The sequence below is a fragment of the Halyomorpha halys genome, unplaced genomic scaffold (genome assembly GCF_000696795.3).
Source record: "Halyomorpha halys isolate HHAL.00 unplaced genomic scaffold, Hhal_1.1 Scaffold263.1, whole genome shotgun sequence".
NCBI classification, from domain to species: domain Eukaryota; kingdom Metazoa; phylum Arthropoda; class Insecta; order Hemiptera; family Pentatomidae; genus Halyomorpha; species Halyomorpha halys.
Genome location: NW_027105032.1, coordinates 1,255,116 through 1,263,729, shown reverse-complemented (window position 1 = coordinate 1,263,729; position 8,614 = coordinate 1,255,116).

Here is an 8,614-nt window from a genome sequence, read left to right as displayed (position 1 = left end):
CCAATCAAACCATTATATTACCAATTATAACTATTTTCGGTTTTGGATTTCGGTTCGGAGGAGGGAACTTACAATGTTCGGAAGGATCTAGTTTTAAGATCCACACTGGTAAAATGAATCCGTACTTTTCCCGGAAAATATAAATAATTTGGAAGCCAACAGTTAATATTTTAGCAATTCACACTTATTTTTTACTTCTAAGTTTTGATTAAAGTAATTTATTACAACATACCTAAATTGAGTGAAAAGTAGAACTTGTGTAAAAGTTTGACTACTGAGTGTCTTATTGATCTTCTGACTAGTGAGGAAGAGAATCAACAACTACCATTACATTATTATTATTGTCATCAATTGCTTTATTAGTTTTTAAAACATCCAAAACAATATTAAAACAATCAAATGCAAGTAACCTAACACAACAAATAAAACAGTGACTAGCTTAGCTGGTCTGTTGCGTGACGTCATTCTCCATTTAACAGACCTAGTAACGGACTCTCAACCATGTTAAATGTTATATTGTTTTAACATTGTAAAAGAAGTAAATATTTCTCCATTTAACATATTTTTTTTCATTTAACATTGTTAAACTAAAGTCATGAATACCCCTATTATTGAAAAGGAATATGGATATCATGATGTTAATCAACGTTGTGTTCGTAACGTGAAATAAAGATATGTTATCCATAACTTGAAGGTAGCGACATCTATAAGACGAAGAAATAGCTCGCGACTAGTGGTAAAATAATAAGCGGAACTGTTAAGGTTCGTTGGGGTCCAGCCCGCAATGAAATATATCTCCGCTGTTTACCTTCTTTTAGCGGCCATCTGGCAGGGTTGCCAACGCTGCCATTATTTATAGCTATCCTACCTGCACAATATCTCCAACCTTTGCCAGACAACAGAATCTTTTGGCTGCATCACAACCAGCTAAGTTCAGCATTGGCTGAAGAGACAACGGGTTGAATGAAAACCACATTTTGCAGTTTTAATAAACAAATGTAATCACATTTTTGTTTGCACTTTTTAAAATATAGTAAACTTCTATATAACGGACATCACAAGATGATTTTATCGCTTATACAGAGGGGTCAGTTGAGAAGACGTTAATATTAAGAACAAAAAAAATGCAATTAAGCTGTGATACCTCGTAAGTCCGAAAAAAAACTATAGGGCGATTTTATACTAAAAAAAAATCACCACGCCCATCTTGGACATTTAGTCACAACCCTCGTTTTCACACTGGTTGTAGGACACGAATTTAAAAATTGATATACAGCATGTCGAATTTCAAGGATCATCCTTGAGTAGCTTGTGACTATGCCAAATCAATAGGAAATTGTTAGAGAAGATGTTCAGGGGATGCGGTCAGCCAAAAAGAATATAAATAAACAAAAATTATTTATTCATGCTGACATTTCGAGCTGAGGTTTAGGTCTTTATTAGGGAACTTGTATCAGGAGGTCCTAGCTAAAACTCTACACCTCATTATGAATCCAGTAACAACGTGACAACCATCCACATACTCGTCACTACCAGTTGTACACCAGAATATACAACCTATCTAGATCTTGTCAACGTCAGCCACTACACGGCACTTCACATTACAACTCTACAACTCTACAGGCCCTTTCTCATCCGAATTCTTTATCTCAGCACTCTTCTCTTCAGACGAGTTTAGCCAGAGCCCCCTGCTACAAGCTCCCTGATGAAGACCTGAAACTTAGGTCGAGACGTCGGCATGGATAAATAATTTTTGCATATTTATGTTCTTTTTTGCTGACCGCACCTCCCCCCCTCTCGATCTTCTCTAATTATTAATCCACGGTCAACTCTTTACACCCCATAATAGAAAATTTGTGTTATAGTCTAGATACGAATGGATTATTTCTAGTTTATGCCATTTGTTTATTATTTATATTTAACCAACATTTAAAAATAGGTAGTCTGACTTATCTTTGGTTGGTAGATGTACGATATGTTATAATATTACAAGAGGAAATAATAACACAAAACATTTTACAAGGCAATCCTTACCGGCCGACCCGCCCCACTAAAACCCAAAATTAAAAGATTTACATAAAACGGGAGGAGGAGACTTCATATAGTTAAATTGAGAAATATTTAAAAAGTCACTTAAACTGAAAAACGGCGTGAAAGCTTGTAAACTCAAAATACGAATTCATATTTTATAAATTTCGTTCGTTATAGCGAAGTGAAAAGTGTTGATGGGGAATAAAATTGATGTTCACATCCGGATTGGAGGAATCCTGTTATAGAGGGGTTCAAATGGATTAAATTTATATCTCTTGGCCAGAGCCTTGATAACGGAGGGTCTCTCTGAACGTAGAATCCAAAACTCGTATAAGAGGAAATAAATAAAATACGTCTGTCAACGGCTTTTGCAGGATAATGTTTTTTTTCATATTCGGCACTAAAACCATAGGGTAATAGGCCATAGGCAATAGGGCCACCCAGGATAATCCTCGGAGCTCATTGTCATTAACATTCTGCATTTCTTTCCAAAATGACGGTCGATCAGTTGTTTCAAATGCCCGTATCTTGGTCATTTATAATGACAGGGGGGAAATAGTGTTGAAAACTACAGTTTAAATCCATAAAACCTGAAAGACATAGCTATATCCGTAAAACGTATTTTCTATCGATTTAGATGAAAGTTTTCTCATACAAAGTTTTCTTATACTTGTCTAAAGTTTTCTCATACAAAAATCCGTCTCATAACTGGAATAAATCACAAGAAAAAGAAGAAAAAACAAATTCTGAGGGAAAGAAAATTAAAATAGCGCATTACTCAAAAAGTATACATTTTACGGTAAATTATGTAATAATATTTGAAAGTTATTTAACTTCCTTACAAAACAAAAAAAAAAATCGGACTTATGAAATATGCTGCAGATTTTACTCTGTTCGTTTGTATTGGTTCATTAGTTCCAATAATACATCTAATCATCAGTCATCGTAAATGCAGATTAATGACGGGACAGCTCACATCAGAAAATCTCTTAACAAATATAGATTTTGATATAGTCAAAGATATTTCAACACAAAGTGATATTATATCATACTGTAATAAGATATCCATTTTTAGAGTTTGACATTTTTTTAAATGCTGTTGATGAGATAAGTCTTTGGTCAGCATTTATATTTTTCATTTTTTACCGTCCTGATAATGCACTTCAAAGAATATGTTTCCAAATTACAGATGAATCCCTTGTAATAATCGTCTGTACAAGTTAGGGTTAACAACAGATTCAAATAACATACCAGTTAAAGCCATTATTTGTTTAACACCTGAAAGGTATCAAATAAAAAACAAATAAATAAAAAGATGGTTCAAACCATTACTAGCGATACTTTTCATGGTTTTTTTTTCTAATCAGAAACTTCACAATTTATTTGTTCAAAGACAATTTTTATTGAGTACATCAGTTTCATGTCTACTCTACATTATGGACCTGGCCTAGATAGGTGAAACGTTAAATTGTTTGAGATAAGAACATTTTTATTGAACATATTTTTCATTCTTTTTTTACATTACATTCTTAAGTTTTGTTATAAATATCAAGGTCTCACAATTTAATTATTACATATAACATGTTCACATTTACCAATCTAAGGTACATGTCAATGATTTCATCCAAGATTCGCCAAAAAAAGCTCCATCAAGATCTTTGTCTCCTCCCCTTCTGGGTCTATAAGGTTTTGTAGATTACCGTAGCCAGCAAGATCCATCCTGAGTGAGACAACAGCCGGATGATGGAGCTGATGTGACACCCTTAGCCTCCCCCAGTACCGGCTGTAGCTGTGACAGAAAGAGAAATAAACAGGGTGTGAGGGAGGTTTTTCAAGCTGTCCCCGCTTCTGTCTCCCTGCCGCTATCAGATGTCCAGGTCGGGAGGTGAAATTCCTCAAATCGCTCCTGTAATGAGCTGCCTCTCAGAGATGTTATCTACCCGCCTACAAATTGTCCCTCCCAGCTCAAGATATTCGGAGCATGTCACCTAGCGACAGGATTAGAAACCACCCTTCCTTGGTACCGATTGCATTTATTTCTACTTTTTGTAACACCTTCCTTTCTTGTAATTTATAATTTATTGTTGGTCAGTTGGAAAAAGTGGCTAATAACAAGGAGATGGTGATGCGGAATGCGATAAGACGTGAAGTCAAGATTCTCCTTCATAAGAAGGAAACGAAATCTAGGAGTGTCCAAGTAGAATTCTTTAAATGGATACTATGCGCGGTTCTTACAACGTGTCGCTAACCTAGCTGCGTTGCAATGAGTCAAGTCAATTTGACGTCCCTCGTCTTTATCAAACTAAATTTTATATTATATTATATTATTATATCATCATAGGAGATCTCAAGGAAATTCTTATTATCTTAGAACGGAAACACGGAGAATAAAATTAATAGCAGAAGTAGATTAGAATGCTTATGAATTGAAGGGTAAATGTAATTTATATTTAATTACAAGGAAAAGTACTGGGTGCGGTCAGTAAGCAATTTGCTATGAAGGGTGTGATTTTAAATAAACCAAGGTATTTTGGATTGAGTTGTTTTGAGACGTAAAATTTTGAGTAGGAAAGTACCAGTTCTGAAATTCACTAAACTTTTAAAATCTATAAATGAAAATTACCATTATTTTTGTTTATAATCTTTAAATTTCTTTCTTGAGACTGGCAAATTTTTTACTAAATAATTCAAAAACACTATCCAAAATTATAGTCTCAAAACATTTATTTCATTCACACGTCCAACGTTTCGGCCAATTCGGCCATCTTCAGGGACAATCTTAATGTTTTGACCTGGGCAGAATAGCCTGTATGGAGTTTTTTTTTTTAAATGGTTAAATGATATGTCTCATAGTAATTTAAGATTGTCCCTGCAGATGGCCGAATTGGCCGAAACGTTGGACGTGTGAATGAAATAAATGTTTTGAGACTATAATTTTGGATAGTGTTTTTGAATTATTTAGTAATAAATTATTTTTTTTTATAATATGAACAACATGGTCAGGGTTGCGGTCAAAAAGAACAAAAATTCTTTACAACTATTTACTATCGGACGTTTCATCCCACTTTGTAGGGTTCATCGAGGCTGTTCAAGATGATAGCTATCAAGATAATAAATAGTTGTAAACTATTTTTGTTCTTCTGACCGCAACCCTGACCATCGTCTTCATATTTGAAACTATACGGTCAATTATCTATATATATAATATTTTTGTTTATTTATATGTATAGATAGTTGACCGTAAAAATTTAAATATAAGAAGATGGTCAGGGTTGCGGTAAAAAAAAAGAACAAATAGTTTATAACTATTTTAATGTCCGACGTTTCGCCTCACACAGACTCTGTTCAACCTTTCGCTTTGAACAGCCCTGATGAAGCCCTGAAAAGTGGGGCGAAACGTCGGACATTAAAATAGTTATAAACTATTTGTTCTTTTTTTTACCGCGACCCTGACCATATTCTTATATTTATTTTTGTTTATATTTACTCATTCAATATCTACAACTCTATACTCAGGAGGTAAAAGACAATATGTCCATATTTTTTCAATTGATTTTGCTCTATCCAAAGACCTCCAGATAAAGAACTTTTTGTTTTACCCTAATGTATAGTTAGGGTATAGAGGATAGGAATAGGGATATATAACTATATCCTAGACCAAGGGTGGGCAATTGTATTGCTTGCGGGATACACTAAGGAAGCGAAGGTTAGTGAAATGCCATTGCGTTTATTAGTCATAAAACTTTGCATTTCAAAAATTCAAAGAGGGTCTTACAGAGGAGACATTTCGTGCAGCAGGAAATGTTTAATTTTAACTTTAGAATTAGCTTATTGAGACAATTTTATCCTATCTTATTTTAATAAAAAAAAATTTTTTCATATCAGGGCGAAGAATGCTTATTAAAATTTTTATTTATTCACAGCCTGCAAGTTAATAGCGTTCAAAGAACAACATATTTATTCTTGCTGATGTTCAAATTCCATTGTGATTAGTTACTTACCGCCCGAAAAATAATAATTAGGCTTACCACAATTATAGCAACCATAAAAGATACTTTCGACCAGTTGTGTGTTGCTTGGCTTGGAGATCATATTTGTTCCTTCCTCGACCATTTCACAAATTAAGCATTGATTATGTGTTTTTTAAAAGACGATTCACAGCCGAAATCATTATGTCTTAATTCTTGTAGTATTTCCGGAATGTAATTAATAAATGCTGCTTTATTTTCATGTCAGAATAAAGTCACTACATTTCCTGCTATGTATATTCCGTATATAACCTAAACAATATTTATTAATCCATTGTTCATTAAACATGGCATTCTATATTTTGTTTTTTTCGGTGAATTATAGCTTCATATTCATCAATCAAAGTGATGTTTTTTTTTAAATATCTTTATTGAAATTTACAACTGTATATTATATAATACATTCAGTAAATTTGATCTTAGTTAAAATAGAGTGTTACAGGCGTGTAGAGCAACTACCCATTGGTAGCACTCAAAAGACATTTTACATTAGCAGGTCGCCTGGCCATCTTCTTTTCAGGCGCCTCAGAGGATTTTCAGGAATGGAAGAGGATGCAAGGTTAGAAACTAGGGGTTTTTAGTGGTTAGGGAGTTTATAACGGAAGAAGTAATAACTGGTTCGGGTTAGATCGGTTACATATGGAACTTTAAGGTCTTTATGTATGATTTTATTTGTGAAAAAGTAAGGAGCATTGAGGATTTTACGAAGGATTTTGGAATGTAAGGATTGGATACGAGAGGAATTCGAAGGCTTAGTGGAGCCCCAAAGCTCAACTCCATATATCCAGATTGGCCTTATTATAGTCATGTAGAACAGTCTTTTGTAATGAGTTGGAAGGTAATCGCTTGTCCAGATGTAGTCCAAGGTAGCGGATCTGGTCGACAGAGGTAAGAGTAATATTGGGCCGCCCATAGCTCAGTGGTTAAGACACAGTCTTACCATTTTGATGTCTATTGGCGGTGCCGGTTCGAATCCGGCCTTGGCACGTCGACTTTTTTCATTGAGTGGCGGTCCCACAAAATGAAGAACTTTGACCCCCAACCATGGTTAGGCAGTATAGGACTCCAATGGGAGTCTTGCCCGAAAAATAAAAATTAAAGAATAAAAAGAGTAACATTATTAAATGAAACTGTAGGGCAGTCGGTAGCTTTACGACAAATGGTAAAGGTAATTTGATGGGATTTGTTGGAATTTATCTTAATCCTCCAATTATGACACGATTCTTCGAGGGCTGTGATATGGGATGGGAGAGTTTGTGATACAATAAATGGGCTATTAATAACTGCAAGCATACATGTGTCATCGGCATACGTGGTGAGCATAGTGTTAGGATTGGTTGGAATGTCAGCTGTATAGACGGTGTAGATGGGACCGAGGATACTACCTTGAGGAACACCAGTGGACTGAGAATAGAGGGGTGACTAGTAACCATTGTGGTTTACTTTGAATAATCTATCAATGAGAAAGTATGTAGGAGGTAGGAATTTACGAAGTTTGTAAAGTAGTCCCGGGTGCCAGACTCGATCAAAAGAAAGTGATGCTTAAAAAAACACTTTTTTGTTGCTCTTGACACCAACTATCACTTCTTTAAATATTACCCATACTTTACGAAACACCCGTTGGCAGGTGCTGAATATTTGTTTTTGAATTTCCATAATTATAAATCTGATGTTTGTTGTATTAAGCATGAGAACACTGGATTATTCGTTATGAACTTGTAAATATTATTATTATTAAATATTATTATTGTAAATATTCCTTCTATTAATGTCTCAAATTATTTTATAAATCGTTTTTTGAACACCTAAAGCTGACTTAAGTGACATAATAAATAAAAAAGTACTGATCATTTGGAGGTATACAGCGATCAGGCTACAATGGGATAGCCCTGAGAGTTAACCCCGGACTAACTGAAGGTAATAAGCCCAGCCCAACTCGACTGTTGGCTGCAGCGGATCGTGCTGTAATTACTTCTCTTGGCAATAAACTCTCGACCAATGAGCATTTTATGGTCTTTAATGCATTTCAAGGAATAGAGCATTTTTTAGCCTTCCATCAGTCGGTAGCGAAATTTTTTTTTCCCGGCTATGACGTCCCACATTGTTGACGTCGAAAACGATTTCCTATTGGCAGAAACCTATATTTAAAAACGTTTTTACATTTACTAGACAAACGGTCTAAATTGCCAATCCATTACAAAAGACTAATCTACATGAATATTATAAGGCCTATCTGGACATACGGAGTTGAGCTTTGGGGCTCCACTAAACCATCAAATTCCTCCAGAATCCAATCCTTACAGTCCAAAATCCTGCGTAAAATCCTTAATGCTCCTTACTTTGTCACAAATCAAGTCATCCACCAGGACCTCAATGTTCCATATGTTGCCGATTTGGCCAGAACCAGATACCGTTCCTTCCATAATAAACTTCTCAACCACCCAAATCCACTTGTTTCTAACCTGGCTTCTCCTTCATTACCTAATAACCCTCCTAGGCGTCTGAAAAGAAGTTAGCCTCGAGATCTTCTCTTCTAGAAATGTTATTGGAGTCTA